This window comes from Triticum urartu, chromosome 1A (genome assembly GCF_056163025.1).
Source record: "Triticum urartu cultivar PI428250 chromosome 1A, HENAU_Tu73, whole genome shotgun sequence".
NCBI classification, from domain to species: Eukaryota; Viridiplantae; Streptophyta; class Magnoliopsida; order Poales; family Poaceae; genus Triticum; species Triticum urartu.
In genome coordinates, this window is record NC_141873.1 from 563,890,729 (window position 1) to 563,902,679 (window position 11,951).

Here is an 11,951-nt window from a genome sequence, read left to right on the forward strand (position 1 = left end):
TCACAGCGCATGCATGCCTAATTTTTTTGTCTGCTAGTGCATGTGACTGCAGCATTAAATGTCTTCACACTGTCCCTTTACTTTGGAAAACGACCAGATCCATATGTATTTATTTTAGGTTTTCAAAAATTCAAAAAGTCATATCTTTCAAACCGCACATCAGAATTCAAATCTATTTTCACCCTCCAAATCCTCACGACGAGATCTTTGAAACTAGATCCCTCATGGGTATGTTTTGACGAAAAAAATCCGATGCCAACTTTGAGGCTATATGGTGCAACTTTAGTACTACATTGTGCAACTTTAGTACTGCATGATGCAACTGTTTTTCAAAACCAAATTTAGAGCTACATGATCGAACTTCCAATGAGGTTACAACATAGCAACCATAACAACCGACTTTTGTGATGTGCAACTAGTCTACTGCCCCGACCAACTACCTAGTTGTAGATGTGCAACTCTCCTCCCTACTTGTGGATGTCTACTATTGGCATACTCTACCCACCTCCCCTGTTAGGGATATGTGCAACTAAGTATGTTGTTCAAGCCAACTGTCTATTAATCGATGTGCAACTATTTCCTCTCCCAGCTTGTGGATATGCAGTTCGGTTGGCGAGGGCAACAAACGGAGTTGCACATAGTCTACTAGGCAGTTGGCCAAAAAAGCATGCGAAGTTGCACATCTCACAGGCAGGGATAGTTGAATGGTGAAAATTCCATATTCACAAGGATAGTGAAAAGCTGCATATAGACAGGGTGCTAAAGTTGTAAATCTCAAAAACAGGGGTGGTTTGGACCGGTTGCTAGAAGAAAAAACTACACATCCATGGGGTGTATGATCAAAAGTTGCTCTCACTGTTAGACATTTGGTTGTGGCAGTATCCGAAGTTGCACATCCACTAGTAGGAAATTGGCGGATACAACAAAAAGTGAAAGCACATCCACGGGCAAGGGGAAAGTTGCACATCAATTACTAGGCAGTTGGCCTGCGCAATAGACGAAATTGCACATCTCACGGGAAGGGGTGGTTTGAGGGGGTGGAGGTGACATCAGTGAAAACTGCACGTCCACGGGATAGGCAAAAAGTTGCACATCCACGGTCAGCTAGTTGCACATCAACTACTAGGCAGTTGCACAAAACGAGGCACTAAATTGCACACAAAAAATTTCGTCGAAACATAGCCATGCGGGATCTAGTTTCAAAGATCTCGTCGCGGGGATTCGGAGGGTGAAAATGGATCTTAATTTTGATGCGCGGTTTGAAAGTTATGGCTTTTTGAAATTTGTAAATCGTGAATTAAATGATACAAAGTCATATGCGTCCATGCATTAAAAATAGGAACAGCCGGACGCATGTCTGTTGGATATTTTCTGTTTAACTAGCTGGGACCATAGGAATCTTTCCTAATCAGGATAGAGAGACAAACACTTTCTATTTAATAGCCGGTCGCTGTGAAGCGCTAGCGACCCAACGGCTGCCCGCTAGACGCGTCCTAGATTTATTTGGTTGTGGGACGTAACCTCGCGTTGCCGAACGAACACACACTAGTAGAAAACAGGGCTATGGTCCAGGCCGGCTCAGCCCATTAGTCCCGGTTCAGTCTAGAACTGGGACTAATGTGAGCATTGGTCCCGGTTCGTGCGGCTAAGGCATTAGTCCCGGTTCACTCGGGCCCTTTAGTCCCGGTTTAAGACATGAACCGGGACTAAAGGGTGCGATGACCTTTAGTCCCGGTTCGTGCCTCAAACCGGGACTAAAGATTAGACCTTTAGTCCCGGTTTGAGGCACGAACCGGGACTAATGGGGTTGAGACCTTTAGTCCCGGTTCGTGCCACGAACCGGTACTAAAGGTCCCATTTTCAAACTCTACCCCCCCCGGATCGCCTTTTCAGTTTAAAAATAAATAAAAGAAAATGATGGAAATGTCAAAAAAATAAAAGAAAATAAGTTTCCCATGTGATATGTGGTCTAGTTGTTGGGAAAATTTGCAAATGTGAATTTTGACTTTATTTGCAAAATCTCTCTGAAATTTGTAAAAATGGGCATAACTTTTGCATACTAACTCGGATGAAAATGTTTTTTATATGAAAAATCATCTACTCGAAAAGTTACATCCAAATTTAACTGGGGAACCCCGTTAAACATTTTCAAAATCCTCAAAAACCTAATAGAAAAAAAGTTACGGGGCTTTTAAGATCTAGAGTGGAAAAAATTGAAAAATATTCAAACAGTGGGCAAACTGTGGTCAAACAATGGTCAAACTAATTATTCTAGAATATTAGTGTTACTAAATAATTATTTTAGTTATTTCAATTTTGGTCAAATCTGGTCAAACTGTGGTCAAACAATGGTCAAACTAATTATTCAAGAAATATTAGTGTTACTAAATAATTATTGTTTTTTAAAACAATAGTTTCAAACTCAAACAGTGAAATGTGTCACTTCATGCTCAAGCAAAATTCCTGAAGGGTAATAGGATTGACATCTTACTATTGTCAGGAAAACAACAAGTGCAGACTTGGAGCGAGGGAGAATAGAACCCGGAAGTTAAGCGTGCTCAGGCTGGGGGAGTGGGAGGATGGGTGACCGTTCGGGAAGTTAGATGATTTGGAATGATGAGGGGTGATTAGAGGATAAATTGAGAAGTGATGAGGGGTGGTGATTACAGACTAGAGGTTAAAATAATTCAAAAGTTTGAAAATAAAACAAAATTCAAAAAAATTTCAAAAAAAATTTCAAAAAAAAAATCATAAAATTTCCTTACCAATCGGGACTAAAGGTGGAGCTCCACGTGGCCGCGCCCTTTAGTCCCGGTTCTGGATTGAACCGGGACTAAAGGGTCAGGGCATTAGTACCGACACTTTAGTCCCGGTTCAGGAACCGGGACTAAAGGCCCTTACGAACCGGGACTATAGGCCCTTTTTCTACCAGTGACATGAAATAGATTTTACCCATTGTAAGGAAGTCGACCGTCCTGGCATGGGACCTCCGGCACCGCACGTACACGGGCAAATACGGCCCAAAATATAGTACACGCGACACGGGAATAGGGTGGAACCACTTCCCCTTGACACGTCTCTCACCAATATGCATAGGGCCAGTTTGGTCACCTGCATTGTTTTTCGGCTAATTACATCTATGGCCGATTTTCGCCTCCCTGAGTGAATACGGGCAAAAAACCATGTTCTGCACATAGTTTGGTTGCCTGTAGTGTATTACGAGGTCGTTTCATGCATGATGTTTGGTTGTGCACGACCTAATATTCTGGTCATCCCTTCGCATTGTTGATGACCTTACCACACATTACACTACATATGCAGTACGAAATTAACATCGTGTCAGACCTAGCTACTAATCAAATGGCAGTTCATCCTAGCTACTAACAAATCATAATACAAAAAGCAGTCATATGGCTCAATGGGGGAAAGTTCGTGAATGTCGAATAAGGGGGGAGTTCTCCATCATCTTCATCTTCATCACACTGGAGCAATATTAGCATTGGAGCAATATTGCAAGAGATTTATTTATAGATAGGCTATTAATTACTTGACCAGTCCCCATATTGTCCAATATGATGAATGAGTGTGGTTTTGTGTAGCTCGAGCTACGTGGTACCCCTTATCTTAGCTATCCATTTTTGCATCAGGATCCGTGCAGAAGCATTTGTCATTTTTGTTTCTCTCAAACGAAACAACGTATAAACTTCAAACTTTGTAGAACAACATAACATTCTAATTACTATGTGGGAAAAAACTTTCAGATTTTTTCATGCATTTAAATGCTAAAAATTATTTTTTTTAATCAAGAAAATTCACATTTTGTATATTTGTCGGTCCAAAAAATCTGAAAGTTTTTTTTCACATATTGAAGTTGTAAAGTTTGTTTGATCTGGAAAGTTTGAAGTCTATATGTTATTTCATTTGAGAGAAACAAAAAAGAGAAATCTTCTTGTTGTAAGTTAGTTGAAGAGTACGGATCTCAAAGCAATGTTGGAGGGCCGAAGATAAGAGGTTCCATGTAGCTCGACCTATAGAGAAACTTTACCAATATGATGTCCCAGGAATTGAGGAATAGAAGAATATTGAAAGGGCTTGAATGTCAGATCATTCAAAACATATAAGGATTAGACCATTCTTTTTGGTATTTCATCTTGTCTTCCATATCTAATTGCATAACACCTACAAAATGTAGATATATTAGTACTTAAAAATATATTTTTTACATACTCCCATTTTATTGCGCTTCAAAACAATTCATATCGTTTCCATTGCAGATGATCAAGATATTTACAACATGATCTAGCAAGGGCATAAGTCTCCTTCCTTCCAATGATCTGATATATTTACAACATGATCTAGCAAGGGCATAAGCACTCCATGAGGTTCACTCCAAACACCTCAAGGACAGTCTTCCTGAAACTGGACTTCCACAAGGCATATGACATGGTTAGTTGGTCCTTCCTTCGGGAATGCCTTCTCCGTAAGGGCTTTGACGTTTGTTGGGTGATTAGGGTGATGCAGATGGTATCCTCGGGTCGGACCGCAGTGAACATTAATGGGGAGATCGACCCATTCTTCCCCACATTCTGTGGGATATGCCAGGGTGATCCCTTCTCCCCATTCCTGTTTAACATGATGGTCGATGCTCTGGCTGCCATCCTTGATAAGGCCAAGGCTGCGGGCCACATTAAGGGTATAGTTCCGCATCTTGTTTGGGGGAACGGGATCTCCCTTCTCCAATATGCGGATGACACCATTAACATGGTGGAAGGCTCAGCGAGCGATATTTCGAACCTCAAGTTCCTTCTGTTGTGCTTCCAGCAGATGTCGGGCCTCAAGATCAACTTCGACAAGAGAGAAGTGATGGTCTTAGGATACTCCCAAGACGAGCGCCAGAGCATTGTGGATCAGCTTAACTGTCAGCTTGCGAGCTTCCCCACGACGTATCTGGGGATACCCATTAGTGACTCTAGGCTCACGGTTGCTGACCTGCACCCCACGGTGGGGAAGCTTCAGCACCGTATCGAGCCCTGGCAGGGTCGGTGGCTCTCGAAAGCGGCCCGTATGGTCCTCATGAACTCATCCCTCTCCAGCATGCTCTTGTTCATCATGAGCTTCTACAGCCTTCTGGAGACTCTCCATCACGAGATCGCCACTGTTCAGGGGCGGTTCTTCTGGGCCGGCGAGGGCGATAAACAGAAATACCACATGGTTAGGTGGTCAGAGATCTGCAAGCCTCGCGACCAGGGTGGTCTCGGGATCATGTCCTCCAAGCACATGAACATTGCCCTTCTGACTCGGTGGCTTTGGCGGATTGCCAACAGCGATGGTGGTATATGGCTTTGCATCATTCAGCAGAAATACCTCCGCGGCCAACCCCTCGCTTTCTGCCAGCGGTCTAGGGGCTCCTAGTTCTGGCAATCCGTCATCTAGCTCCTCCCATTCCTCCGGATCGGGACCTCGATCGAGGTTGGATCCGGCACCGCCACGTTGTTCTGGTTTGATAGATGGACTGGTGACTTGCCCCTCGCGGTCTGCTTTCCCGACTTGTTCTCCATAGCGGTTGCCCCGTAGATCTCTGTCGTGACGGCCCTCATTGACTTGGGGCAACTCGCGTTCCGAAGACCTTTTGGGCCGGCTGAAACCGCGGACTGGCTGGAGCTGCTCAACTGCATTGCCTTGCACGAGCCTGATCTCGCGACGGAAGCCGACCGATCCAGATGGCGACTAGAGCCTTCTAGGCAATTCTCCACCAAATCTCTCTACGAGGCCATCGCCCCCTCTCTTGGCCATGAGGCTCTCACCTCTATCTGGGAGATTCGCCTCCCTCTGAAAATTAGGATCTTCTTGTGGCAATGGATTCACGGTCGCGTCCCGTCCGGTATGGAGGTCCTGAAGCGGAATGGCCCTGGTGATGGCCACTGCCCGCTCTGCGGGCCTGAAGAGGATTCGAACCATATCTTCTTCATATGTGTGTCCACGCAGTTCCTATGGAGTTGTTTTCGTGGGATAGTGGGTGGAAGCTGAGACCACAATAACTTCCCCGCTCTCTTCGACGAACTCCAGGCGATCCAACCCGCGGTGCGCCACATTAGGTGGCTGACCATTGGGGTGCTTGCCTGGACGCTGTGGACTGTTAGGAATAAACTTGTGATTCAGCGGATTCCTCTTCGTCGTGCTATTGACGCTTTGTTCAAATGGTCTGGTTACTTGCAGCTTTGGCGGCCGCTTAGCCGCCCCAGGGAGAGAGACGCCATCACCTCCATCATCTCCCAGCTTCGCATGATGGCTCTCCGGATGGCTCCATCGCTCCCCCCGCCACCACCGGAACCAGATTAGATTGTCGTCGCCATCGCCACCGCCTCTGCCGTCTTTGTGTTGGTTCGTCGTGTGCTTGTGTTGGGCTTGTTATGTTGTGCCCACAGCTGGACTTGGGTTTGTCTATCTGTGTGTTGGACCGTGCCTGCGATGGTGTTGTGTGCGAGTGGGGTGTGTTTTGTTGTTACCTTGATACCTTGTTTTTGGTGGTTGCTTTATTTATAAAGCGGGGCGAAAGCCATTTTCAGATATTTCGGTTAGACAGCCTTCTAAATTGTAAATAAATTATTTACATACGATTATGCAACAGTGATGGTCTACTTCCTATGTGGATGCTAGTTTCACTTATGTAACACCAACAAATGAAATATATATTTACCATATTAGAAAAAAATAATGTTGACATACCCCTATTGCTTGCGCCAGAAACATATTTGCATCGTCCCCACGACAGGTGAACAAGGCAGTGACGGCACGGTCTAGCAAGGTTAGAAGTCCCTTGGCATGTTCTTCCTTCCAAAAATCTGATGTATTTGTGTTAGTCAACACCAAAAAATTAATGGAGTGCATATACTCCCTCCGTTCCTAATTATAAGTCTTTGTAGAGATTCAAATCTCTACAAAGACTTATATTTAGGAAGGGGGGAGTAGTAAAAGATGAAGTCAAACTAACATCCACATTATATTTATTATGTAGGATTAATGAAGTAGTGACAGTCTAAACATATGTGGATGTTAGTTTGACTTCATCTTTACTATATTTGAAATCAAAATTATGTACACTTGGCGTAGCCAAAGATTACGGTGACTAAATGTGTTTGCTCTGTTCTGATTGTGCAGACGATGCATGGATTTATTGTCAGTCTTTTGGCATCGATTTTCAGCACTGCTACCTGAACTTCTAATTGAAGACCTTGAGGTCAGGGGGCCATTCAACCATCAAACTAACGTTTTTTTTGTGTGTTTACATGTTTGATACATAGATTGGTCGAGTGTACACTTCCTATATGCACAAGTTACTTCTTCAAGTGATTGTAACTCTTAGTTAAACCTGTTAGTGATAATGAGATAAATTTATCTCTATAATACAATAAATATGGTTGGCTGCTACCCATCTAATTACACATAAACATGAAAAGTATGCTAAAAATTTTCAGTGTGTTTTTTGATAAGAACGGGATTATTCGTCCGGAGCCATAGAGAGATAGAGACACAGTGGTGTCAACTTTACCGTGAACATTAGGCTGGCTAGGTATATACCCATTTTATGCCAAGCTTTCAAAATTTAACTGATCTGGTTAAGACACTGTCAGCTTAACTCTCTCCACACATTGTCTATGGTGTCACAAATGTCTAACTTTTTCTAGGCCAATGCCAGTTCTCAGCAGACATGATCCATAGCATGCTTAATTTTCTATTGCAGAATTTGTCTTGAGGTTCTTAAGTTAGTTTGTCTAAATATTGAAATAATTTTTAATTTAATGCTAGACTTTTTTTACAAGGTAGGAGATTTGTGTGGACGACTCACTTGCTCCTATTTGTAAAATATATCAAAGATTATAAGCTTGCCATACGTTGCTTCAAAAAAATGCACGCATACTTAAATGCAAATACAGGTCTGGAAAGTCAGTTATAACTATGTAGTGTGCAAACAAAGGTCACAAAATTAATGGGTATGTAACAACGGGATTTAACATTTCAGAATTCTTCCACACCATCAACATTTTGAGTAGTTGTCATATAGGTCATAACTTTATAAAAGAAACTATTGAGACGATGCCCGCGCAAATGCGCGGGCCACTCTCCTAGTTTTTTTTTATAAATTTTCAAATAATGTTATGTACAAAAGGGAATAAAAGAAAACCAAAAAAGGAAACGACAGCAGGATTAAAGTTACAACAAGGGTCCTGCAGGTCTGTGCAGTGCTTCCTTGAACTTGCACCGATAGGCATGCAAGCTTGGATTAATGCCGCGTGTTTGGTTGGGGGTAATTAGAGTTAGGGAATGGGAGTTGAAGGGGTACGAGACTTCAAATCTATTGTTTGGTTGGAGGTATTGAGAATTCATAAGGAAGTAGGCATGGGATTCGAGAATCCAACTCCCACCGTTTTATTAATAGGGGAGGGGGTGGGAGTTGGATGGGAATTTTTTTAGTGAGTCAATCTTAACCCTTCATCCTAACTTCGCTTGTCTAGTCCCATGTCAATTCCCACGAATCAAATAAGGGAGTACAATTTCTCCTCATATTCTCACACATAGTTCCTATCACACATCAAACAGATGATTGGAAATAAAACGACTCATCCCATGTCTAATCTCAACACAACTCCCTCCTCTAAACTCCCATTCCCCTTCCCAAATATTGCCAAACACGCTGATGTGATCATTGCGGGTAACCCAAATGCCCCAGCAGAGTAAGATGGTGATCTCCATGAAGAAAGGAACCTGAAGGTGTTCTCTCAAATTAGGGTGAATTCTGTATATGCCACTCAAAACTTGCCCGTACCCTCATCTGCCATTGGCAATTTCCCTTTGTCAAATATGCCACCGAAAATTTGCACCACGTACAGATACGCCACCATGGCCAGTTTGACCGTTAGTTGACCGTCAAGTGGAAGGTGAAAAGACAATTTTGCCCCTGACCTACACTGTAGCAACAGAGCGACACTGCAGCGTCTGATGCACTGTAGCGCCTACTTTTTAAAAAATGTGAATATCTGTACCGCCCACTTTTTTCAAATTTTGTTCACTTTAAAAAATATTTGTTCGCAATATGGGACGGAGCCTGCTGTAGCAACAATTAATGTAGCATGCGATTTTTTAAAAACTGTGCCACCCACTTTTTCCAAATTTTGTTCACTTTTAAAAAAAATGTTGGCAACACAGGCTCCGTCGCACTAATTGTTCACTTTTGAAAAAAATATTATTAAATTGTTCGCAATATAGAAGGACACATTTTAAATAAAATCATGCGCTACAGTAATTGTTACTACAGTACGTCGTCCGCTGCACTAGTTGCTCCAGTACTGGACGCGAAAGTATTCTGCACAGTGCATCGAACGCTACAGTACTGGATCGATAAAGTTGGTGCTGCAGTGCACAAGAACGCCCAGGGGCAAAATCGTCTTTTCACCTTCCACTTGACAGTCAACTAACGGTCAAACTGGCCATAGTGGCATATCTGTACACGGTGCAAATTTTCGGTGGCATATTTGACAAAGGGAAATTTCCAATGGCATATGCGGATACGGGCAAGTTTTGAGTGGCATATACGGAATTCACCCCTCAAATTACGTAGTTACTGGTGTATCGGTCCTTGCACTAGTGACCAAGAGGGGTAAATATAGTTCCAACAGGCTTGCAAAAAGTTATAACAGAAAAACAAGTGATCTCTGGTCTCCGGCGCATAAGTACAGTCCTGGATGAAGAAGTTATTGCGCTGAAGAAGTTCCCTGGTGTGTTTATTCTGTTGTTTAGAACAAGCCAAAAGAAAATCTCCCATGATTGTGTTAGCACTAATCTTGATATGTGTATCAGCATGTTTGCTTTTCATTATGCATGTAATTTAGATGATCTAGGGAGTAGCTAGCCGATGAAGCTTCTGTGCGTGGAGGAGGCGAGATGCCGGGCTGCCGTGCGATGCCGCGAGTATGGTGAGATGCCGATGGCCGCGCGAAGCCGTGATGCTGTGCGATGCAGCATAGTCGTGTGAAGTGACAATACACGTGAGGTGCTGGAGCAGACCGGCCGGCTAGATGGATCAGTTGGAGTTAAACGGATATGTGTATTATAAGTTAGTTGGTCAGTGCCTTGGTAAGTGCATGTTAGCTACTAGTTAGTTGAACGGCTGGGTTTTGAGGTCGTTGAGAGAATGCACGCACGGGCTAGGCATAGGCATGCATGTAGGTAGTGTGTTAGTGCATGGAGATCGTGCTGTTAGTGGAGAGTGTGGTTGTGGGTGTGTGCGTGCGTGGCCCTTTATAAGAGATGTAAACCGTAAGAGAAGAAAAGGCCGGCAGTGTGAGGCTCCGGCCATCAAATTTCTTGCGCCTCCATTGTTGTATATGTGAGCTGTGAGAGGCAGCCACCGAGGTAGAAGAAGAAGAAGCAGCGCTGCGAGAGGCGGCGCCAACAGATTGTATTGTATGCTTTAGACACAGTGCATAGTATATATGTATTGTGACACTTGAACATATACTCATAAAATAAAGACGAGGTTCGTCGATCCATTCGTATATGCCGCACCCCGTCCCAGTAGTCCACGTACGCAAATTATGAAAGTTGACATGGAGCATGTCGGATACTCCTTAATAAGTACTGTAGCGTATGAGATTCTTACAATCTGAAAACCAGGAAAAATACACATGCGCTGATGCATCTAGCATTATTAGGTTCACAAATTGTGGGAACCACCGATCACCATCGAAAATATCACGCAAAGAAAGAAGACAGCAGCAGCAGCAGCACTATTTGACGGAGTGACGAGCACCAGTGTGCACCGGCGTGCTGGCGTGCTCACTATTTGTTAGGCTCATGTCCCTTTTCTTAGGCCGATGATACTGCTGGGGTTAAAGCCTAGCTAGCTAGCGGCAGGCAATAAGCTGTGTTCCCCCGTGCGGGCTCATCATTCACAGTTTCACACTGCCTTGCTTTATAGTTGAGTCTCCACCTTGATCGTCTCGTCTCCGGCAGCCGTCCCGTGTCGGTGCTGACACCACACCGTCCCACTCTCGGTGTCGGTGGCGCTGTCACTTTTCTGGTCGATGCGCCCTCGCGTGCACATATATACTTGTACGCACCTGTTCGGACAACACATAAATCATCATCATGTGCCTACTAGGCTGACGGTTATGTCGTATAGTACTCATATTACACGGTGGACTTGCCTTTCTTCCAGCAACAATGGCCTATCAGAACTATACGATGTTCTTCAACTTGGACGTCTCAACTAACAACTAAAGGTAGCAACGACCTCGGTGATGTGATTCTCAAACCACACATGGCCAGAGATTCCAGGCTTTTGAGTCCATCAATCCACTGCCACATCCACTAACCAGCCAAAATGTATATTCCCTCGGCACAAGGGTTCACGCACAACAGTGCCACCACCATTACAATTATGTAATCAAGGTGAGGTTCCCCGGCTGATCGGTTGTGATAGCACGGATGTGGTGGAGGCGATGCCCTCGATGCATCCAGTGATTTCTTCGGCGTGAGCAGGCCTAGGACTCGTTCAGCATCAGAAGCTGGCCTACAATGCTCTGTGTCAGAGCATATTCAGCCGTTCAGCCTTTCAGGACGCCGAAAAAGAGCGGCTTGAAGGTGAACCGGCGCTAGGTTCGTCCCCGGGGCGGCCTAACTCCCAGCCACGCCCTCAGGCGCCGCCCCCCAGCCGCGGTAAATTCAAACATAGATCATTCCTGTTCATAAAATAGACGCTACAAATCCAACGATCACGCGGTCACAAGTTCGGCGTACAAAAAACAGAAAGGACGCGCGTGCGCATCAGACGGCGAGGTCGGCCTCCGGCGTCGGCGGCATCGGCGTGCGCGGGCTTGGCGGGGTCTCTGCGCTGGACGGCGTCAGCGTCGGCGTGCCTTCTATGCTGCGGGTGTTCTCGCGGCCTCATCATC